Source organism: Corapipo altera, unplaced genomic scaffold, assembly GCF_003945725.1.
Source record: "Corapipo altera isolate COAL_440 unplaced genomic scaffold, ASM394572v1 0, whole genome shotgun sequence".
Lineage (NCBI taxonomy): Eukaryota > Metazoa > Chordata > Aves > Passeriformes > Pipridae > Corapipo > Corapipo altera.
Window position 1 is genome coordinate 8,208,114 of NW_020884872.1, and position 25,397 is coordinate 8,233,510.

Sequence of the window (25,397 nt, forward strand, 5' to 3'; positions counted from 1 at the left end):
AAAATTTGCTCTTCTCCTTTCCTGAACTGCTTTTGCTCTTTCTAAATGGTCCAGAATAAAATAGCTGACAAGAGTTGAATCATGAATCAGCATAGGGTTTAAAAACAAATCCAGCCAGCTTTTAGGAAGGGAAGTGACAATGTCCCTTTTAACAGACTTTTGATGTTTTATTAAGTAGCCCTGGGGCTAGTCAGGAAATGTGGTTGTTTTCATCCTAGAGCAACTGAAGAGTTCACACAACAGAGCATTTGAGAAGCACTGAAAGGCAAATTAGGATACGTGGAAAAATGGCCTCTAAAAGAATGGGCTTTGTTCTAATCTACGTTCAGTATATAGACAGATCATTAATTTCTTAAGTCAGAGTAAAGCAATGATCTGATATCAGACTTTCAGAGGAAGGAGTCACTTCATTCATTTCTCCTCCATTGTGACACAATCCCAAGGTTGTATGTAAGACAACTTCTACGGGATGGGGTTGTTTTCCCTTGGTTCATGGAAAGGGTAGAAGAATTGCTCACTGGGACTATCCATGCTTTTCCACTTCTCTTAACCCTGTGGAAAGGTATTTTTAGAATTGACTTTTTCCATCTGAAGCTACTGTTGAGGAAAATACATTAGAAATAATAGACACTTATTAGCATATGAGAGCAGATTTAGATGCAAATGAATAATAAGGTGCAGTTTATCCTGCAATATCCCTGCATCCACTACACGTGGGTACCATGTCTATCTAGAGAGCATTTGCTCACCCTCTCAAGACAAGTGTTACTTAAGGTTTGTTTAATAAACAACAAATGAAACAAGTAAACAAAAAAAAAAAAAGGGAGAAAAGCATTACAGTAAGGGAAGAACATGCCATGTCACAGCTGCTTGTGACAATTAGAAATACAACACCCTGAAACTGAATCTTCATGAGAGACATTAGTTAAGAGCTACAGGAAGCACTGTGAATCCACTGCAGTTGGCCACTTCTGTAGTTACTGCAGGTGCAGTGACCTCTGATGTTACTGTTGCATCCTCTTAAGCCCAGCAAGTCAACAGGCATCTGCACTCCAAGACACTTTCCCTTCATCTCTCCCTCATCTTCTTGGGAAGGAGGAGAGACATCTTGTTCTCAAGAGACAAAGGTGAAAAGAAGCAAGATGAAGGGAAAGGAATTATTCTCTTTTTTTCAATGGCGTTATTATCAAGTTGCCTGACGCAAGACATTACTCCCACTGCTGAACCATTGTGTTTACTTAGCCAGAAGCCAGCACATGGAACAATTTAGTGACTCAGCAACAGAGGCAACATTTTCCACAAGCATTGACTGCAGTGATACAGGAACCACAGCATTGCTTCCTCCAGCATTATCTCTGAGGCCTCTGGCTGAGTTGCTGTTTCAGGGCCTCTAGCCTGAACACCTGTTTGGTTTCCCAAAGCTTCCTGATGCTTGAGTGACAGAAACTTCACCTACTGCTACTGGTGGGAAATTCTTTGCCAACAATGTTGTTTGCAGCACACATATTTACCAGCTTTGGTGTATTTGGGACAGGTATAAACAGTATTTCCATGCTGATAAAGAAATTCCTATCAGCAGTAGCATGGTGGGGTGGCTGTCATTGACTTTTTCACATAAGAAGCCAAGATACATTGTCTCTTGAAGAGGCACCAACCACTGCTCAGATCAAAACTGCATGAGGCACAACAGCCTAGCTGGGAACTTCACAGGAGCAGGATTGATGGCACTGCTGTTTCTTCCACATGCTGCAGGTAGCCACAGTTCCCAACTCCCAGCTCAGTGCCAGCACTATATAACACAGTATGCTGAATCTAAATCCAACGCAACCAGCTTCGACACTCAAATGAAAAGCGACGTTTCATATAAATGCTGCTTAAAACACAGAAATCCTGTGTATCCTGAGTTAGCTCATATTGGAATCTGAAGTAAAATTCGAAACTAAGATGGCACCAGTAGGCAATCACCAGAACATGGTCCATATCCACAGTTATTTTTCTTTTTTCTGAGGCCCACTGCTGTATGAAAGTCGATGATGAAGGAAGGAAGGAAAGGGCTGCCCACATTAAGTCTACTAAAATAGCAAAGACAAAAATGCAAAATTGTAAAGCTTATCATGCTGGAGACTGTAATGGCCAACTTGGTCTCTCCTCCTGTTTTCACGTAAGCATTGCTTGCAGAATGCCATAAACAGGAGCAAGAAAAACCAGCTTCACTTCTCAGCAATGTGTTTGCAGAGTGCACACGCCCAGGTAAGCAAATGAAGTGTCAGCAGGGACTGAAGCATGAGGAAATGATTGTTGCACAAAATTAGCAAATGTGCAAGGTGACAAAGATCAAGTCAAGACACCGAAATCAAGTGGCAAGAAAGGAAAAACAAACGATACTTGTTGAATGTGATCCCAGTTAATTCCACATGGATTAGACTGAGAGGTCTACTCAGTGTTACAATGCAAATAGGAAGCGGATTCTTGGTTAAGAGCAAACTTCAAAGATCTTTTGATATAAGAGCTAGAAGATTTATGAACTGGCAAGTTTTATATTGCATTAAAGAAAGGATCATATATGACTGACAGCAACATTGTTTGAAGAGCCATTAAAAGCACATACAAATTGGTATCAGTGCACTGGAGTGAAAACGAGCTGAGAGAAAAGTTGAAAATCTGATTCCTTAAGTCTACCTATCTCTAAGTCATGTAGTGAAGTGTGTTGTTTGATTTCATAGTAATTAGAAAAACCTCAAATTCATTAATCAAACAAACACAGTGGGTCCAGAAGCACTTCATTTTTAGGTCAGGCATGATTCCAGCTGTCTGGTCATGTCTTGGCAAAGCTGTCATACTCCTACCTCCAGGACTGCAGATCTCTCTCCAACCACAGTCAATGCCTGTGAGCTGTATCTAATTTCTAGAATTACTGTAATAACATTTCAAAACCTAAATCGCAAGTGTTTAAATACTACAGCAGTAATATTAAATCTCACTAAGTCTACAAAGTAGATCTTGCTGTGTAAGAACTATACAAATAAGAGAGCTAAGACTAAGCTCAGCACTGACAGCCTGAGCGTATATTAAACCTTGCTCCTTCTACAGGTCTCCTAATGCTTGTTTTTCAGCCCTTATAAAAGCCTTCAAGTGACACAAAAAAAGCATTTTTCAAAAAACAAATTACATTTTCTGTTTCCTTGCTGTAGAAATTTAGATTCATGCAGCCACCCAGTCAGGTTACATACTGCATCAACAGGGAACACCACTGCCCTGCAAAACTGCCCATGGAGTACACTGCTGGCTGCTACCCCAACAACCCTGGCTTATTTTTCAAGTGCACTGGGAAAAAGGCAGCGTGTATGCAGGCAGGGGAGCAAATGCAGAACAGAGTTAGAGAGTACACCAGGCAGTCCACTTGTGAACACAAACCCATGCACCCCAGAGATCCTACAAAACAATTAAATGAGAGAATTTAAACCCTTAGGTGATGCTTTGGATAAGCAAATATCTAATAATCTCTATATTACACTGCTTTAGCTGCTATACTTACGAAGAGGAGGCAAGGAGTGGGAAGAATGACACAACAGGGTGTGTCATTTTGTTTTGCCCATCGTGGAGTAAACGTGGCTCACTTTCCTGGCTGAGCATTTAACCAGAAGAGATGATACTTCCCAGGGTAAGAATGGAGAGAAAGTCAATGAATCAGCATGCAAAATTAAAGAAACTGAACAGATCTGCATCAAAGAATGAATGAAGGAAAAATATTTTTGCTATTGTTTAGCAAATAACATCTGTGCAATATTAAATCAGCCATGAAAATATGACTTAGGGCTTGAGTCATCTCAGTCTTATTGCTTAGTCACAGCATGTATGAAGGCAGTATTCATTCAGTACTGAACTTTACCTTAATACATTGAAGTTAATCCCTGTGTCTGTATACTTTCTGTGATGAAATAGAAAGAAAAGCAAGGAACAGTAGAATAGATTTATACACAGTTGTAAAACAAGTTCTAATATGCACAGTACATATGTTTTCTTTAATACCTGAATAAATTATGTATTTAACCAAGACTCACCATTATGAAATTTAACTAAGACAAGCTGAAGAAAGGTTATCAATTCTTTACTTTCAAAAGTTTGTAGCAACCTTTCCTCACATTGAAATAAAATAAAAGTAGCTGTTTCTTTTAATTGCAGCAAGTTATTGGCTGAAATATCTGTAGATTTGTTTGATTTCTTTTTTCCCTAGCAGAATATTCTCACCAGAAAACAGCAGCAGGTGTGTTACATGGGAATGGATGAAGATTTTTCAAAGATTATGACAAACTCTTTTGTAACTTCAAATTCAAATGTTTTCACTGATTTGCTGAGCTAAAAGTATTCCAAAGGACGTGTCCTAACTTCATCAAACGTTTCATTTTACAGAAAGACTCATGACTCATCTGAGTCTTGAAAAAATTCTGTCATTGACTTTGCTTTCTTCATGAACAAATGAAAATAAAATTCTCTCTGAGCTCTGCAAGAGGGCTGCAGAAAGACTGCTGAGGAACTGCTGCCAGGTTGCAGAGTCAGAGAAGAGGGAACCAGCACCTAGAAAAGCAGCCGTTCGGGAAAGCATCCACCAAGCCACTACCTGCTCTGGATCTGGGGAGAAGGGAATACAGACCTTGAGTGTGAGTGCTTTGAATGAGGAAATGTGCACATGGCACGTGTGTGTATGTGTGTAGGAGGAGAGAAATCCAGTCCTCCAGTATTTCAGCCTGTCCAGTACTCTTTTACCTTTCTGCAACAACAGGATAGTGTAATAACCCTTATTTTCCACTATGCATGATAGCAACTTTCTATTTGATTTCACAAAGCAACTGGAAATGAGAAGAACTGTCTGATTTTCGTACACACCAAAGGTATCTAATCATACATTATATGACTCTTCTCTCTAGAGGTGGGAAAAACCTTTAGGAATTTCATCTGCACAACATGAGGGTGGGGTGTGTGGATGTTGGACTAGGTGACCTTTAAAGGTCCCAACTAATCCAAACCATCCTATGTTTCTATTCTGTGATCTCTCTTATTTATTCTGACCTAATCATTCCAGTCCCTCTCTATAAGTTACAGAGAGAAATAAGCGTTTCTAGGGCATGACTCACCTCATCTTCATAGGGAGATTTTTAAAAGGTCAAAGGAAACTTTGTTTGGTAGCATCCATTTCTCTCCAGTGACTGTGAAGGGGATGACGCATGACTACCTCAAATGCAGGCCTGCAAAACACATGACCAAATGCATTCTGCTTCTCATTTGCAGTATAAAATAAGCTGTTCACAAGGACACTTATCCAGAAACCTACCAGAGGATACAAACAGCTTAATCAGAAAATGGGATGAGCTTGGAGTGTTGCCTTGTTTTGTTTTCCATTAAATACCACGCTACAATGTTTTTCTCTACAAACAGCAAATAAAGCTAGCAGGTCTTTTAAATCTTGCCATGAAATGCATCTGGGTTGTCCCAGAGTGTCTGCCTCAAAATGGGCATGTTTTGGAAAGTCTGCAAATGTAAGCATATCAGTTTCCAAAATTCTTTTGGCAAGCAGGAAAAAAAACCCAACATAAAAATCTAGTTAGGAAATGTAATCTCAAAGGTTACACTGCTGTCTGACTGAAGTCTGGATTATGCATCAACTATCAGAGTCCTGAGGATCCCTTTCAGTGGGGCAGAGGAGACAGTGGAAAATCTGGAGTCTTCCCTCTGCTTCCCAAGGTGAGATTTGTAACATAAACACCTATCCAAGACAGTTCAAAGTAATAGGAGATGATCTGTGGGGAGCAGCCATACATCATATAAGACTGAGGACCAGAAGTGAGATCAGTGAGAAAAGAACTGGAAGTTGCTACCTGATCTTCTGGGACACCAATGAGCAACTTCAGTAAAAGCCTGCACAGACTGTCTGGCAGCAGAATACACAGGATCAGCATCGTTTTTCATACACTGCACAACAAAGTGAAGTGACAGATTCCTCCAAAAATACTGTTAATCAAACCAGAGGAACGTCTGGGATGGTTTTCACTGTCATTTTAACAGCCTTTGCCCTCTCAGTGCAGCCCACCCAGTGCCTCAGATGGATCTCTCCCAAGCAAAGGGCATGCAGCTGAAGTTACCAGTGCTGAACAGACTGTCTGGTTTCTGTCTAGTTTGCACAAAAAGTACCACAACTGCTTGGTAGCACAATCTTCAGCAGTGGCCAGTGAGAAACAGTCAGGGACAGGGCTGGAGGAGTGAAGTTCAAAGCTGCATGATGGATCACTGCGTGGGAAGTGCTTCAAACTAGAAGGAAGCAGGTACAACTGCTAAAGATTACTTTATAGAACATAACAGAAAATATAAATTTCCATTGTAGAAATACCATATGAGATCTGAGGCCTTGTCCAGTCTTTGGCAGTGTTCTGAATTTTTCAGACATAAGTCATACACTATACTATGGTATTTTATGCTAACTATAAGAAAAGGATCAGAAGCTTTCTCAGCTATCCTTCTGCCCATGACCTATCAAAGCAATTCCATAATATCATACTATTGGGTGCTGTAGAAACAGCAGGAAGATGCAGAAGCTCTCAAGAAGCAGCTTCTGCTTTAACACAGAAAAGTCCTTAATCACTTCTCTTTATTACTGATTCCCTTTGTTTCCATATTCAATAACTCCCTCCTACTTTTCAGCTAGATATGTAATTCCAGTGGCACTACAGACAAAAGAGTGCAAGAACCTGGAAGTGAACTTCCAGACTGTGTGCCTACCCTAGGGTGGCTTTTCCAGGTTTTGGGAAGAACAGATGGTGGGCACAGGCAACATATTACTGGAACACTAGCTTTTAGGTGAAATGGCAAAAGAGAAATTATTCAGGAGAAAGACTGTGCAGAGCTGCACTCACAGGATATTAATCACAACTTGACCTTTTTGCAGCAGTTTTCTGCCTCCTTTTGTCCAAAATTTACTCCAGCTATCTGCATAGTAAGTGTTTCAGCCTTTGATTGCATTTGCAATACAGACAGCTTATGCCACTTGAAATGATACCAAAATTTATCATTATGTGAGGGTCAGACTACTCACTGGTCAGGGTTTGAGATAGAAAGCACAGTGGATGCACGATTCCAGTAGGAAATCTATGAAAGATCTTGCAGAACAGGACAAGTCATCTCTGAGATGGTCCAGTGTACACAGAATAGGCAACCAAAGTGTGTGAAGCAAGGAAGGGTTGGTGGCACCATGTCCTAACCTAGAGAGAGCACCTCCAAAATGGCAAGGACATAGTCAGGAGATGCCCACAGTAGCATCTCTTGCTACTGCTGCTGCCTCTTGCTACCCTACAGCAGTCAACCCATCACAGCCTGACCTGTGAAACCAAGTTCCTCATTTACCAACGCAGGTTTTAGAAGCTAAGGATACATATATGGGACCATGGTTAATAATTTATCAGTGTGGATACAGTTACACTTTTTCCAGCCATCAAATGTTAGATACCCGTGTTCCACTGCTGAGCATTTCTCCTTACATGTCATATGCAGCAACTATAGTTTAATAGATGCCTTCAGGGAGTACATGGGAGTGATAAGGACAATTTAAGTTTGGGACTGTTGAAAGGTTAATAAGATTTATCTATTCAATCACTGACTCACTCGGAGCACAGAGATTCAGGGTTGGTTTTATTTTCCCCATGCTAACATATCAGCTTGCTGTTGCACACAGCTCATGTTCTCAGCCTAGAAGACCATCTCAAAAGGATTCATACATGCACCTTATCTGGGGCAGGCTATTTTATCTTCCAAGATAATTCAGGAAAAAATCACCTCCCTACAGGATAAACCCATATGGTTGAGAAAGAGAAAAAAGAGAGAAATTTTTTTGTGACTTATTCCAGTATTAGATCAAGTCACCTTTCCTGTCCATTGGTATTGAAACACCACCCACCAGCAAACACTGTCCACATTTCTACATGTAGATTATTGGGTACTGATAACCATTGGGGTCCCCTCCGAGACCACACAAGAACCTATAAAAACTGGAAGTCTTATTTTATGACAGAAGAATAAACCTCCCCAATTCTAAAAAAGTGCATGTTTTTGACTCCATCTGTGTCTTTACTCTCTCCTTCATCATTACTGCAAATCAGCAAGTTCAAATACAATTTTTTGTTTTAATTTAAAGCCCCCATAGAAATATTTCCAGAAATCAGAGTAAATAAATGCAAACAAAATCACTTTCTGATCATCCCAATTTAATATACTGCAATAACTCCTACTTGTGAATCAGCACTATTCAAACCATCAGGAATTAAGCCTGTGTGTCTGTACATGAAACCCCAAAGCAATTGTTGCTTTATTGTAAACGATATTCCCGGATTTTTTCAGGAAGAAAAACAAAAACCCCTAACTCACAGTGCCTAGGGCACAGTCTTTCGTACTACCTCAGACTTGCAGCTGTTCAACATCCTAAAAACGTGACAATTTTTATTCTGATTGTCCAGCAATATGAAAAAGTTTTAAATATTACACAACCACAAATTTTATTTTCCACAGGACTTCTATTCCATTCAAGACACAGAAAAGATCATGGAAAAGCAGCTGCCCCAAATTTCTTCCAGGTTTCCCCATTCACCATACAGCCCATGTCTCGTTTGTTGCACATTTTCTCACTCCTGAATACAGAATTAACAGAAGACTTCACTTTTTTTATCATACTTGTACACATGTATCCAAGTACCTTACAAACACTGATCTATATCGTATTTTTGATATATTAATTTTTAGTTAGAAAAGCAAAATCCTATAGGTTCATGAGAGGACAAGAAGGGAAACACTTAGGTAATTTAATGTTTCTTGATGGTTGGACACTAGCTACAGACCGGTTGATTTCTCAAGTATATTGAGCATCCATAATCCCATAAGATTTTCAAGAAACTTGTGGACACCCAGCAGCTTTGAGTGTCAGGCCCTAAAGTATAAAATACTTCACCTTGTTATAGGGAACAAGAACCCTTCACTCATCTTCTTCTTTCCTTTCAAAGGCTTCTCTACAAGGTCCAAAAAGCCACAAGACCCATTTTTTAATGGGAAAACCCCCACATTTATCCACTACATATATTTTTCTATACAGGCACACATACACACCAGTGCAGAACAGGAGAGCAATGACTGTGTTTAGTAAAAAGTGACAGCGACAGAGGAAAACTGACAAACTGGAAAACCATTATGAGCAACATTATCACATTTCTATATTCATATTCAACACAGCATTTAAAATCAACTGGAAATCGGAAACTGTTCTCTGCAGCATTTGTTTAAAATAATCAGTACTATTTTAAAGCTCATAATTTCCAACCATAGGATAGCAAGAGACACTAAGAAAGTCAGTCACAGAAGCTAAATGTCCTTTCCAGTTGTGAGACACCATCTTGGAAGATATTAAGGGATTCATATTTCTATAAGCTCTTCTTATATAAGCTTTTAAAAATATGCAAAACAAAACCAAAAATGTCGAAGTTATAGAGAATGTTATTAGGGTTGTATAATGCAGAAGAGGAAGCAGCAGATAAAGCCTATATTGCAGTTTCAAACTGCTGTTAGAAAACTGAAAATATCATCAGAAGGTAACAACATAAATAAATAACATAGTTTTGTCTTTGCCACATAGGATCTACTGAACAAAAAGCACAGCCTCATAGAGAACACACCTTAGGCTATTAAAAGCATATAAAAGGATAAAATATTCTCCTCCAATCTGAGGGGACTGTACTTGGAAACAGAGCACTGAAGCTTTAACTTCTCAGTTGCTCCAGATTTAACCCAAAAGCCTACAGACCAACCCCAACAACAACAGAGGCAAACTTGATCCCTTTTGGCAACCTGTACCCTCTCTGTAGGGGTAGTTAAATTCTTGCTAAAAATAGTACCTGAAGACAACACTGACTTTAATACTTTAATCTATTATTAGGAAAACATCAAGACTTTACCGAAACAGTGGATTAAAACACCCTCAGAACAGCACTTCCTTCCCCTCTGAAATGATGAGTCCTAGAAACTCTTAAGTTACTTTTTAGCAAATTTAGATCCACAGTCTTCCTCCCTTCTGTCCTTCACCTTTTCAATGTACAAATGAAGTACAAATGCTACACCTGCAGCATTACTGAACAGTCTCTTAAAAATGGAAGCACAGTACATCACAAAACAACAGAGAATGGTAGATGGAAGAACTTTCTAGTTGAATTCAGCATTGTTTAGCAGCCTGTTGGATGGCACAGCTCTGCAGTGCAGTTGTGCCAGCCCATAGGTCAAACACAGTATGAACTCAAATATTCACAGAGAGACCACGGGATGCTGAGCTGTGTGCACATAACACCCTCAGTAAGGCTTCCTACCATGTGGTGTTCAAGCAGGAAACAACACTCCATTAAAAACAACAATAAAATTTAAGCTTTCATTGAATTAAATTAGAGCTTGAGTCCTTCTTTTTTTTTTTTTTGGTGCATAGCAGGAGGAAGAGAAAACAGTTGCAGATTGAAATGTGCTTTTCTATGAAAGGATCAACCTTTATATCACTGAATGTTACAACCAAGGCATGATAAACTAATTTTGATATATTCTGAAGACTTGATAAACTAATAAATAGATACATTTGCAGCTTAATTATTCAACAATTACGATCACTAAACTGTGGAAAATCAGTGAATGGTCTCTCTATAGCTCAATGTTGCTAGCACAATGTCAACAGACTGAGTGCATGAAGAAACTGAAGCTTCAAAAATAAATAAAAAATATTGCAGGACTAGTGTGCATACAGAGTGGTGGTGACATTTTTAAATTCTTTTGTGCTACCATAGGATTCGAATGTCCCACCACTGCAATGGTCTATGAGCACTAGAAAAAACCTCAGGGAATTAATTTCTGAGTTTCACATGCATTGGCCAAAAAAGTTACTTCCAGGTGTGCTCCATCATGTTCATGAAAATCCAAACCACAGTTAAACCTCCTTTGCAAGGATTACTCACAGTTCTTTCAGCATCACCTGAAAAACTCATTTACTGCATACACCTTGACTGCAGATACAATATGAATTCCCACAAAAACAATAAAAAAGGAGTTAAGCTACTTCTTCATAGCAATGACTTTGTTTCTCACCATGTCATTTCTCCTCTCTCAATGAGAATTTTACCATCAGAGATGAAGACCTGTCAAATCTGATGTATCAGATTCACTCAAGTCCCGCCTTAGGCCCCCTTTATTGTTCAGTCTCCTTCACAGCAACCTCAGTGCTTTTCCCCAGTTGTGAACTTGAGTGAACAAATGTGATTGGCTCACCACACACCTGGTAGATGAGATAACAGGGGAGGATAAAATCTACTGTGCTGCACCACACCTTGGCATCTCTCCTGCTCGTAACCCACTAGAAAGCTCAATTCCCAGGTGTAGTTTCCTAGTACAGATCCAACCATTTCAAACGATCTGAACTGCACAGGAATCATCCATCCCACAGCTCAAGGTAGAGTTTTGTGTTCCTGTGACACAGCAAAGGATACAAGCCTGCACATCAGAGGAAAAGAAACAAGAGGTTTGGAGATGTCGTGGGCCAAGGATGCCTTGCCAAAACACATGAGCAAAATCTGATTTTTTTCAGCAGGCTAGACTAGCATTATCCTGGGATTGTGGACAGATCAAGGAGAGGTTGTCTCTGGCTAATCACTGAGGAGCTGCATGGGAGATGATCTCACATGTGGGATGTTCTCCTTGTTGTTTGTGAAGGGAGTAAGCCAGGATACTAAAAAATATTGTGTTTAAATAAAAATTAAAAAAAAAAAATTTAAAAAAGCTTATTTTATGCAGTCATATGTTTGGAAAGAGGGAAGTCCTACCTATAAAGCCAAAAGGAGAGGCACAGCTAGATTTCCAGGTCTATAGGTGTGGACTAAAATTGGTTTACTAAATGAATCCAGTGATCCTGGATGTACTAAGTGTAGGACTTATTGCTGCCAGTTGATAAGAAGACTACTCATGACTTGTGGAGGCAAAGGGAACAGAAGTATATGAATACTGTTAGATACTGGAACATGCCCTCCAGCATGGAGAAGGAAGATTAGGTGACCATTTAATTGTTAGACACAGATTACTCAGACAGCTCATTTTCCATGCTGCCCCAGAATTGGGTAAGTAGGATTTAGACTGTCAAATTCAGCAGAATGCTGGGGAATGTGTAATACTCACAAGTGCTTAAATATATAATATCATATGAAAGTATTCTCAAATTCCATCCACCAATTTACCTTCCCTGGTATCTTACTTGGATTGATCTCTGAAATTTTCATCAGCTTTTCAAATATTCAGTTTTCCTGTAGTAGCAGGTAAAGCTTACCACAATTCATTTAAAGGCTTTTAAAAACAGATTTAGTATTATTTAGCTTTCTCTAACTCCTCAACTGGATTGTGCCTCCTCAGTAATTTATTATAGGAATTTCTAAAATAAAAGTTCTATCTATAAAAGTGATTTTTATGTAACTATTATTAAATAACTGAATTCTTGGGAAGTTTCTTAAACACTTTTGTTATATGATATATTGTCATATTAATTATCAATTCATCATTACTCTTGAGAATGCCTAAAACCATGTAAAAATATGAAAAACAATAATCGTCCAAGTGGAGCAGCAGGTTGATATGAAGAAGAAACAATTGCCACCCACCATATGCAAACCATCGCACATCCCAATTTCTCTGCGTTTCAGCTCTCAGCAGACACAGGGAGAACCCTTTCTCTTTCTTCAAGAGTCTATCTCAACGAAAAACATATCGAGGATCACAAGGCTCACTGATATTATGTGTATGGCAGACATTTAGCTAAAACACACAAAGATGTCAAATTACTAAAATCATCCTTTTATTTTCTGTGGCAAATAGGGTCCCTTCTTTATTGCTCAGCATATAACATTAGGTGGGTAGAGAAGACTCTCTATTAAAAACTAACTGATATTTTTTTCCATTATAAAAGGTCAATTTTCTAACAACTTTGTCAAGTTACCCATCAGAGATGAAGTTTTCATGGTACTCACACTCATGTTTTGGGACATATTTTAGATGAAGATTCTGAAAAGAACAAGGAAATACACCCACCACATTGCTCTTACTTTGTCATAGGTATACACAGTTTCCATTTTCATAAATTCATATACAAGTTGTAGGACAGGGACTTGAAACTTAAAAAACAGGATAGGAAGTGTTTTGTGTCAGGGAATATCTTTTTGCAGATGCTGTTACAACTTATCTGATTAAAACCACATTTTAAGCTTCTGGGGGAAAGCATAGCTCATACAAGTTTGATAAAGACTTGCAAAAGCTACTGAGTACATGAAGAAACAAATTTCCCAATGGTCAAATTCAGGCTGATTTTGGAGGAATGTGAAGATAAAAAAGCCCAAAACAGTCAACAAATAAACAAAAATCAACCACATACACAAAATAAAATAAATATAAAATTAAAAACATACTATGTGTAAGACATACTGGACAACCTGATCTATAAGAATTGCTGGTTGTATCACTTATAGTACATCCAAATCAACTGATTCTATCTGTTCTTCTGGTCTCACCAGAAGGGAGGGTCTTTCGGGACTTCCATAAACATCTGTGTCATCCCTTAAGCAAAGAAATTCGGGTTTCTGGACCAGCTGAAACTATTTGCTTAGTAAAAAGAAGGAACACTACACACCAAACCAAATAGTCCATTTGATGACTTTCTTGTGTAAAGCAATACTATAAATGGTGTAAAAGTTAATTAAATTGGTAGATTGAGAGAGCAAGGCACTGAAATGTAGGACTAATAGCTGGGGTATTTGCATAGAAACAACTCAGTTTAGGAGGTTTCACAAAATTGAGAAAGCCTGCTTTGATTTTTAGACTATCAGGTCTATTAGTTGCAGTAGTCCAGACACAAATTTAACTAAGGAAGCACAGGGGCACTGGTTCCATTTACTTTTAGAGTTGTGGAGAACTGGGGGGAGGAAAAGTAGGGTATTCTTTGGTACTTGTCCCATTCCTTTTGTTCTTTCATAGTCTGAAACACCAGCCTTCCTGGACCTTTGTTTCTAGCATAATGGGAGTGCTTTTATGCCTTAGCCTCAGAGAACATGAAAAACTGCACTAGCACAGGTCATGAAACCTCACTGCAAAGTATCACAGCTAAAGGTTGTAAGCCTTAAATCCTATTTAGCTGTTTTCCATTTGGCTGACTGCTCTCCTGTTTTTTTTATTTTGTCACAGTTCTCACACTCCCACCCCCAGTGAGGTCTCCAGATACGTAAATACTTGCAACGTTTTAATGTGGGGAAGGTGTAACAGTATTTTGGAAAAGTAGTTACTCTGCCCTTAGTGCTTTTACCAGAATAAAACAGTGAAGAACTATTGTACAGGGGGTTGGAAAAGGGACTCCAAGAGTAAAATAATTAGACCTGTGTAAAACTATCTAGTTTTGCTAGAGCTTGAAGAAATTACTTTCTTTGTGTTTAAGCCATCATGACTGCAACAATCATTCTGTTCCAGTTCGCTCTAGAGTAAAACCTACTGAAACCAGTGCTGTTCCAGTCCAGAACTGACACAAACCTTGGAAAGCCAGCTTTGATTTTCAAGCTTGCCTTTAAAATCTGCCCCCATGAACATGCATAGACCTCAATTTCACAGGATCTGAGTCTTCATTAAAGATTGAGAACTACCAGTCTCCAGTTCTGCTACGAGCCTCTAGTATATTTTCCAATGTGAGTGCCCCTGTGTGAGGGAATTAGCCATTTGTGTCTGGAAGGACACTAAAGGGACTCCCCCTATCCATTGTGCCAGATAGAATTCTCCATGAGAACAAAGAGCCCAGTTTAAACTACTTTAAATACGGGGATCCAGCTCCTCTGGCAATATAAACTGTTTTAACTGCTGAAGAAAAATGAATTGTCATTATATTTTTCATTTGGGTTCAGCTCCATTCTTACTTTCCTTCAATACAATGTTTTGTTACAACTGTTAGAGAAAAACCAAAAGGTCTAAGGTAGCCAGGGAATTGCAATAAACCAGCACAGTCACTGAGCACATTAAAGCATGCTCTGCTAGAATCACTGAACACATTTTCATCCAAAAGGCGTAATTTGTAGAATTTCCATTTATTTCTAGAGAATCCAAAACATTTCAAGTACCGCACAGCATTTCATTACCACACCATCATGATCATTACTGTTCACTTGTTTCTACATATTGCCTCATTCTGACCTTCAATTTACATTTCATTATACATCAGGGGTTTCATAACATAGGGAGAGAAGTCAGCCTCTACTACTGAGTATTATACTACTGAAGTGGAAAAAAAAAAATCACACAAGCGGAAGGCCAAAATTATGCTGCATTACGCTGTGTATTTTTCAACCAAAATACTCAAACTCCATTAGGTATTAATTGGAGATGCAGCAATAATAAGTTGGGTAGGTCAGCACTGTGGGATTCCTTAAAAAACAACAGGGAAGTTGTAATGTATTAATAGTCAATTCAAAGAATATGGTCATAGTCCCTTAATTTAAGGATGCAGACACTTTATAATATGAAAGTAAATGACATCTGGCTAATTCAGAAACATTTGCTTGAATGCTTGACCAATTGAAAGATTCTCATTTTTAGGGTGCTGTGCAGATGGTCCATTTTCTTTTTCACTATCCATATTCACTGGTAAACAAAGAACATCATACCACAGGGAGTACACTTCAATTTTAGAGGTATTTCCCACTGCTAATTAAAGACAATCTTTCAAAAGAGCAAGTTTCTCCCTATGCTTTTAAAATGAGCCACAATCTGCTCAGGTATTCTAGGTCCTTCAACACTAAACAGAAACCTGCTGGGAGGAAAAAAGAAACTCTTTCTAAACCACAAAGCCCAGACTGCTAATTGTCACTGACCTCCTGCTTATTGCCTCCTGCCCCTTGAGACCTGATATTGCATAATCCTGCTGCTGCTCCTCTTTCACCTAAAAACTGCTATTTGGGTGTGCATGTTAATATTGCAGTAAAGGAAAACATCCATAAAACTATGATCCTGTAGAAGGATCCCAGAATTATTTATCCACAGGAACACAAATATAACACTTTTAAGACCTCATATATGTAATTTTAGTCTGTTCCTTTCCAAAATGTTGTCTACATATCTGCTTACAATATTGAAAGGAGAATATATTGCTATGAATTTTATCCTTTAGGATTTACAGGTCTTTTTATTTTGCTCCTCAAGACAAAAAAGAAAAAAATAAAGTGGAAAAATAGCAGCAGGGGCCTTACACTGTCAGCAAAGCTCAAGAATATTTGCACTAATGGAAAGAATGTTTTCAGCCTTCTCTCAGTTTATGCACTGATAATTGAGTATTATTTCATTTCAGTCCTCAAGTAGAATTGTCTGAAAACATCTGCATATTAGTCTAACAAAAAATAAGTCCTCTTTGTGAATCAACTTGAGATTTTTTGTGTATACAAACAAATATATTAATTCTTTTTTAATAAACCTACAGCTTTCATACTATGCAGGCTATAGTTGAACTGCAATGTTGAACTTCTGAGCATCTTATTGTCTTGAGGCACTGGAACAGATTGCCCAGAGTTGTGGATGCCCCATCCCTGGAAGTGTTCCAGGTCAGGTTGGATGGGGTCCTGAGTAACATGGTCTAGTGAAAGGTTTCCCTGCCCATGACAGGGGGTTGGAACTGGGTGATCTGTAGGGACCCTTTCAACCCAAACCACTCTTTGACTCATTTTGTGCTTTCACTCTCCTCCTGAAGCCAAGTGAAAGGACTCAGCCAACTGGGGCATGCAATAGATTCCAGCTCCTCCTCTGATGACCATGACTCAATCTCAACCCAGTGCAAGGAGATGACACAAGGGACAGAGCACTCTGAAGTCAGAAGGGTAAAAAAAAAACCTCTCTGTCATTCTTTCTCTGGCTTCAGCCTGCACCTACATAAGTAAGAAGTATCCCTACTGTAAAACCAGAGACTACAGTAAGACAAGCAGCTCCACTCCATTTAGTGACTCCTGTATTGTTACCAGTTATTTCATCACTAGAATTACCTTTTTAAAAACAAAACAAACCAAACAAACCAAAAAGAAAAACCACCCCTCACAGAAAAAACAAAATACAAACCTCACACTCCTATCTATGTCAGGCTGCCATGTGGTGATACATTAATCTGTCCTTCTTGACATTCCTCTGTTCCTCCAAGGTCACAATTAAAAACTGTAACCTGGTCTCATTCCTTCACCATTAAAAAGAGCCAGAAGGTCAAATGGGGCATTTTTGAGAATGTCAAAAATAAATGCAGTTTCAGAAAAGTGCAAGTTTATACATGAGGTGTGGTCTACATCCAAGCAGAATCAGAAGAATTGTATCAAGACAGAAGAAAAGAGTATCAAACAAGACTTGGATTATTTCTAGCTTTTTGAGGACAGGACAATAAAAAAAAAAACATGTACAAAGCACGTATAATAAACCATTCCACCATAAACAGCTTGTGCTATTAAAGTTCTCTCATTTTTCATTAAGTCATTGGGTTTTCAAAGTTGAGATCAGATGTTTGTGTGCTACTGATACATGTGATACATGTCAACATATACCCCAAACAAACTTGCAATCATCCATGTTGCATTACCTAATGGCTATGTTTTTGGTACCAAATGAAATATATTGCCCAGATTTCAAGTTCAGAAACAGTTATTGCTGTTTTAATATTACTTTCCCAATTAAAGGGAGGAAAGTCAGACAAAAAAAAAAAAAGCTTTGTTTGTGATATTGCTATGCGCTTTGAGGCAGCCCACTACAGACATAGTGAGCCTTTGAATCAATCTGCACTATGTTTAAAATGAAAGTAATGAAATCACCCTGTCTTTAGTAATAGCACTGACTCAGATCCATCTCATAAACCAAGATGTGAATGAGTGCGGAGGTTCAATGACTGAAAGCCAGAACCTTCTCGATGGCAGCAGGCATAGGAAGGGGAAAGAAGACAGACTGCACTTATTCAGAAAGAGGACTTTCAGCCACGTCATTGCAGGAGAGGCTGAATGCAAGGACTTTTAAAGCAAGATAAATGAAAACCCACATATTTTTTTTTTTTTTGCCTTAAGTCCTTTAGTCTTGAGTCTGGGAGGGAAAGAGCAATTTTCAGAAGGCAGTAAACTCTTTGGAAAACAATTCTACACCATTACCTTTGAGTCAAAGATCCCACTCTTACATGCAAAAGTACAAAATAGGTAGAGTGTTTCTAAACATACCCAAAAGGCCTAACTATGTTCTGAAAAGTGATGAATTCAACAACATTACCTTCCACAAACTGATTCACAATTTTTGTTACTGGATGTTTTGCATGCCTGACTCACGTAGGGAAGCAGGTTGTAAGAGGAGTTTCCTTTTCTTACATAAGGGATACACTGCTATCAGAACCATTGAAATCATAAGCTGAATTTTGTCCGGGTACAAGCTTGGAAATGGTCAGACATTGTCCAGGTCACTGTAGATGATCATTACTAGTGGACATCTAATGGTTTTAAAACCACCTACAAATTCACTGGAAGCTGAAGGATGGGGGCACTGAAGACAAACCCTTTAGAACATTTATTTTCCCTTGTTTCCCTCAAACCCCAAATTTACTCGGAAAAATTACAATGTCAGAAACACTTGTAGCAATCATGAGCTTTATGCTCACTACATTAGTGAGGATGCTTTTGCAGGCATCAGTGGTTCAAGTCTTCCACCAAGCTTGAAGCTGAATGATTAGCTGCTCTTACTTCCAAACACAGTCTTTTCCTGTTTGAAAATGTGATGTGGCAAACTAACATCAAAACGTTTTCACTAAGTTAATCAGAAGGAAGCTCATAAGTTCAATTCAGATACAAAAAATATTACATTAATTATTTAGATACTTAAATGAGAATGTCTACTTTCAAAACTCATGTCCCACAAATCATTTTGACGTGTTTCTGCTCCCTTCCACAAGTGAAATGAAATGGCAAGGTCATGATTTAAAGTGATTTCAGGGCAACAGCAATTTCCTGTCAAATCAGAGATTGTCTTAAAAAAAAAATCTTAAGAAAAGGTTTGATAAGGAGATACTTGTACCTTATCATGGATTTTACCATTTAAACAATTCCATTAAAGATTCTCACAATCAGAACTAAAACAAACCCATGCCCAAAAATATTCAGAAAAAACCAGAAAATCCACAGGAATACTATTTCTAGTCCAAAATGCTGGCAGCTGAAATTTTGAGATAATTAAATTTGCCAAAATGGCCTCCATTCAGACTCTGAATCTAGAAAGGCCAAAGCCAGACAAACATACACTAATGAAAGCACAGGGTTTACAAACACACCATGGCACACAGAATTCCTCACACCCGTCTTTCAGGGCACTCCTTACTTACCCCAGCAGCAGCCAGATGACACTTGTGTTTGCACAGGTTACTCATAGTTCTCCACCTTTCTTTGCTGCCATAATTTCCCAGCAGAACAAAATAACAAAGAGGTATAGCTTTCTCCCTTGTTTGGTTTCAGTCTTACCTAGTAAATCATCATTCTCCAATGCATTAATTCTTATTCTTCTCCTAATTGCATCCTACTCAGCCATATTTTTCTTTCAAAGCTAGACATGGTTAAGAACTACAGTCTGGTTAAAAACTTAGCTATAGCTTCACTATTTTTCCCCTCTAAAACTTAATATGGGTAATAACATTGAAGAGAACTCTAATCTGGATAAAGATGCCAACAGTTAATAGACATTACTAATGTATCATCTAAGTCTATTTAAAATATGTCTATAGAACAAAGGGATAGAAATGCTTCTGGGGAAAAGAACGTACTTGTACTTTTACTCCAGAGAACAACAAGAGTCAAGGAAGCTGGTTTATGGTTGGTAACTGTGACAAAATGTTACAGAAACAACAGCTAGTGTAGAAAAAGCTGTTAGAAAAAGTGACTTCTGCAATGCAACATTTCCCTGTAGGTAGCTATATTGCATTTTCTTAGTGTTAATCTTTAGTGTAAAACCCAAACCTGTTTCAAACCTACAGGTTTCAAGAATACTCACTTTTGTCATATTCCAGTCTTCTGGGTTACTTTACACAAGATGAAGATTCCCCATTCCCAATACAAATCTCATGTTCTTGCCTGTCAGTGTTAACACACTTCATAATACAGTTACTGCTATTACTGCACTAATGTCTACAGTGAATGAATGCTAATTCCTAGACCATGCCTTTATTTAATCAAATGTATGTCATATTTCTCTTAGCTTTCTGAAGCCACATGTGTGTTTAAGCCCCTGTCACCTCGGCATCATTAACCTATTTATTTTCTTAAGGCCTTGTATTGCAAGAATGGGAATTTGGCTCCTTGTTTCATCCATTTTTCTCTTCTCTGACTCATCAGGCACCATGGATTGGTGCAAAAATTCAGGAAAAGTAATGAGGTTTCAGAAGTGATATCAAGTACATCTCTTCCTGAGACCGACCTTCTCTACACCTCTGCAATGCCCTCAAAAGCGAGGAGGCAAGCTCAGAGTCAAAGCACATACAATTGCTCAAAAAGCCATTAACTGTGTCATGCAGTAACTGCAAATGAAAAATGTCATCTCCAAGTGATGAATGGCTTGCTTTCAAACACTACTTCTTCCCAGAAATCTAATAGCAGAATCCTCGGAAACAACATTTCCTTGGTCAAAGATGTTTATTTCCACAGTATTCAGATAATATCTGCAATTTTACTATCACACATATAAAAATACCCAAACAAACATCTCCTTCAAGCTCCACTGTCCTGTTGAAGCCCTTAAAACACATCAGTGCTGTATACAAGTCCTACATTGTACCCATCCCTGTAATATATGATGTAAATGGAGCCCTTCACCCTATGAACATGTTTTCCTCCCATCTGCTGGTACACTGCTACTTCCACCATTTCCCAGGCTGTACAGGTGAAAGGTAGTTGCCTAATTCAAAAGTTACTGGAGTCCCAGTGGAGAGACAAGAACATGTTCAGCTGCATTCACATCACGAGTCATCCCAACACATAATGCAACCACTGCTAGGAAGCACTGTCTTCCTCACTGGAAATGGCTGAGATGATAATCTCTCACAAAAAAAGCTGTGGCAAAATCACCTGGAACCAAGGCAAAGCAACTGAAAAGAGGACTTTCAAATATAACTTAAATATTCCAGAGATGCACTGAAGTGAAGATGCCTAGCAACTCTATTCAAAATAAATAAAATGCTCATTTAAGGAGCTTCATGTTAATACTCACTTGTGGAATATAGTTCAAACCACAATGGAATTTTGTTTCATTTCTGATATCCATTTCTGTTTCTAAGCAATACAAAAAGCATACCCAGGGAAAAGTTACAATGAAAATAAAAAGGTACAGATTAAAGTAATTGAATTATGTAGAAATTTCAGTGCAGGCAGAGAAATATTTAAATAAAAAAGAGAAAAGAAAAAAAAAAAAACAGACAAATTCAGTTCCCAAGTAATTGATTCTGCTCTGAAGCTGTGCCTCAGTGTATGGAAAAGCCCACAGAACGGGGCCACATGATCACAGCAGGGACAGACTAAGATACGGCAAAGCCAGTGTGTTTGGAACAGGAGGAAGGCAGAAGGCTCCATTGGTATGTATTGTATGTGTGTTATGTTCATTGCTATACATTGCATGTCTATGTTTATACATTCCTCCTATATAAAGAGTTGAGAAAATGACTCCAAAAGTCCAAAGAAATACACACATAACAGCTTCCTGTACCTCCTACCTTCCACCCTTGGACCAAAACCCACACTGATTTTCAAGGTCTACTCTTCCTACTGTGCTCACCTGTTCTGCTTTCCAGGCTCTGGGACAACAAACACTCGAGTGTGCTCATCCCTGGTATGAGGGAAGTTTGATTGGAAGGCAGAGTAAATGTAGGCAAGACAACAGCAATAAAGAACTAGGAAACAAAGTGCTCAGTCATAGCACAATCCTGCACTGAAGATGTGTTCAGCCATCATTCTATCAAACAGATTCCCACCCCACAAGACCAAACATCTTACTAGTAGATAGTAGTTAATGCTCAGATATGAAATTCACCCCTCTGGATATGGAGATTTAAAGAGAGCATTATATAACAAGATCATGTTTTGCAGACTGGCAAATGACTAGATAGCTGTACCATCACAACGAAAACTGTTTAATAAGATCCTTTATACCTACTGTCTGTCCACTCTTACCCATACAGTTACAAGACATAATTCACATAGAATTTTGGTTAAATGAGCATTTCGCCCTCCCTAAAGAACTTCAGATTTCACCTGCCTCTCTCATCTCATGGCTAGGCTTCACAAACGAAGATTTGGGAATTTCACCTATCATGAAATCTATAAAAGTCAAAAATGCTAATAAGTATTTTTTGAGTCCTGAAGTCAGCTTAGAAATCAGTTCAAATGTTTAAGCATGCTGATATTGTCTGGAAATCATACCCACACCTCCAACCTTACAAACCACATTCCTCAGACCTTACTCAGATCTATGAACATCAACTCTCACTGCAACTCTCACCTTCCAGAACTTCAATATAATTGTTTAGATGCAAAACAGAAACATGGAGCAACCTGGATCTAATTGCATTTGGGTAATGACTTATATTAAATATACGCAGGAAAACAGGTAGCAAAAAGCTAACCATTGATATCACAGAAACATAGAAAGGTTTGAGTTGAAAGGGACCTTAAATTTCATCTAGTTCCAACCCTCCTGCCATTGGCACTTTCCACTAGACCAGGTTCCTCAGAGCCACATCCAGCCTGGCCTCTGACACTTCCAGGAATGGGGCATTCACAATTTCTCTGTCAACCTGTTGCAGTGCCTCACCAAGCTTACAGTGAAGAATTTCTTCCTAATATTGAATCTAAATAGACCCTCTTTCAGCTTAAAGCCATTACCCCTCACCCTACCAGTACACGCCCCTATCAAAAGTCCCTCTCCAGGCTTCTTGTAACCCAGTTTAGGTACTGGAAAGGGTTCTAAGGTCTCCATGGAGCTTTCTATCCTCCAGGTTGAACAACCTCAGCTCTCTCAGCCTGTCTTCATAGAAGAGGTGTCCAGCCCTCTGATCAACTTTAGAGGCTCCCCTGAATTCACTCCAGCAGGTACATATCCTTCTTATGTTTGGGGACTCCAGAACTGGACACAGCACTTCAGGTGTGGTCTCACCAGAGTGGAGTAGAGCTTCACAATCATCTCCCTCAACCTGCTGCCCTTGGTGCTTTTGATGCAGCCCAGCACATAGTTGGTTTTCTAGGCTGCCAGGGCACATTGCCAGGTCATGTTGAGCTTTTCATCAACCAATACCGCCAAGTCCTTTTCCTCAGGGCCGCTCTCAATATTATAAAGCCCTTTTACATCAAGAAAATTAGGGGACTGAAGGAAAGAGAGAATACAGGAGAGTATGTGCTCAGAGATGATGTGGTTTTCCTGATTATATGCCTATTCGAGGCAATAAGGGTTCATTATGATCACCTGTTCTGGCCTCCCTGCATATAGCCCATAAGATTTCCCCATACTAAGTCCTGTTAAAAATAAATCTGCCTTTATAAAAAACATCCCTGGTTTAAAGTTTTTTTAATGATGAAAAACCTTTAAGAACTTATTAGTCTAATGAGTGGGGTTTTTTAAAAAAACTGCACACTCTGACTAGTCTCAGGATGTTTAACTTCAAATTTCCAACACTGTCTGTTTTTAACCCTTTTCTTTCTTGAGTAAAGAGGCCATTCCTCACCTCAGCATCTTTAGGCAATGATCCAACCACTTCTTTCTTTTAGATCCACTCAAGAAAAGGTGCCTTTACAGCAAAAAGCTTTTAAATGTTTAATGGGCTGCATCTGGAGCACAAATCTCTCAGCTGAAGTGCATAGAGGAAAACAGTAATACTTGTGCACTTCACAGGTAATTGTCCCACTTGCTCCTCTATCTTCTCACATTTGCTTAAAGGGCTATTTCCCTGGCTGATACTCCCCTCCCCTCCTCCCACAAGGCTTTCCAAAAATCACTAACTCCAGGTGTGCAGAATCACCAGCTTATGCTATGATTCCACATTTGGTATGCTGAAATGAGTGTTGGTTAGCTGCACTCAGTAGGTATCAAGTATCCAAAACTACTTTATGTAAGTGGTTCTCATCCTCTGTCATTTACTCTTTTCTTGGTAGAGTCACGCAATAAAATTGAAGTTATAAGTTATTCTATTTAAGAATAAGTAGACTATATTTTTAAAAGCAAAAAGGTGGAAGAAAAATTTAGGCAGCACACGACAAGAGCTGATCTTCACCTGAGCGCCACAGAGCCGCTCACCTGCTCAGTGATCATGGGGACAACTGAGCGCCTTCGCATCCCTCCCACGGCACAACCACCGCAGCCGGCATCACTGGCGGGCAAGATCCACCACCTTCGATTTTCATAGTAACGCACGGTAGAAAGCATTAAAAAATAAACCCCAATCCGATATACAAGCACACACATACACACACACCCGTCAGGTTATTAACGCCAGAAGCACTCGGTCTCCGTGTGGGAAGTTGGGGCCAGCGCAGCCCTCTCTTCCCGCTCCCGGCAGGGCGCCCGCGGGAAGCTCTCCACCAGGACGGGTCCTTCTCTCGGCGAAAAGAAAAGAAGGAATAAAAAAGAACACAACCAGAACAAACCCCCAAACCAGTTGCTGTTAAGAACGATGGACTCACCAGGAACCTCGGCAGGAGACGAAGAGCACGTACCAGCGGCATCATCCCCGCCGCCGTCAAGGGCTGCCAACGCCAACTCCGCAGCCCAGTGGAGCTGGGAGGTTGAAGTCCCGCTCCCGGCGCCGCGGGCTCGGCTCCTGGCTCGGGCAGGGAACGCACACACCGCACCGAGTCCGCACAGCCCCACACTGACAGTCGCCCGGGGCACGGGCAGGCTCGCAGTGACGCCCGCAGGTGCAGCCCTGTGACAGCCAACCTCGCCTCCTCCCGCAGCCCAGCGCTCCCACTGCGCCCGGGAAGGGCTGGAGCCGCCCGGGTGTGGCTCCCGCCCGGGTGCGGCTCCCACCCGGCCGTTCCCGTCGGGAGGGGACCCGCGTCCCCCCCGACCCTCTCCTGCTGCTGGGTGAGCCCTGCCGAGCTCCGGCTGCGCCCCACCCGCCGCCTCGCAGCGCCTCTCGCCGGCGGGAATCGTGCTGGGATACGGGGCGGGAGCTGGGAATGCCGCCGTCCCGACCTGCGGAGAGCGGGGCGGAGCAGCCGGCGGAGCGAGGCCGGGCGGGAGCGTCTCCGCAGCGGCCCCGCTTCTCCTTTTCCCCTCTCCTCCTTTTTCCCTCT

At 39.9% G+C, this 25,397-nt stretch overlaps 1 protein-coding gene across 6 annotated transcripts in view; it reads right to left on the minus strand.

The window, feature by feature from the left end:
* SYTL5 (synaptotagmin like 5) overlaps positions 1-25,193 on the minus strand; it is an 87,918-nt gene extending 62,725 nt beyond the window's left edge. For 5 of the 6 annotated variants that reach the window (XM_027636250.1, XM_027636240.1, XM_027636226.1 and 2 more), the window contains exon 1: positions 24,783-25,193. The gene's annotated coding sequence lies outside the window, so the exon portion shown is untranslated. Of the gene's footprint in view, positions 1-21,885; positions 21,939-24,782 lie in introns of those variants that run through there. The other variant, XM_027636218.1, reaches the window with a different exon arrangement.
* Positions 25,194-25,397: the final 204 nt, after the last annotated feature.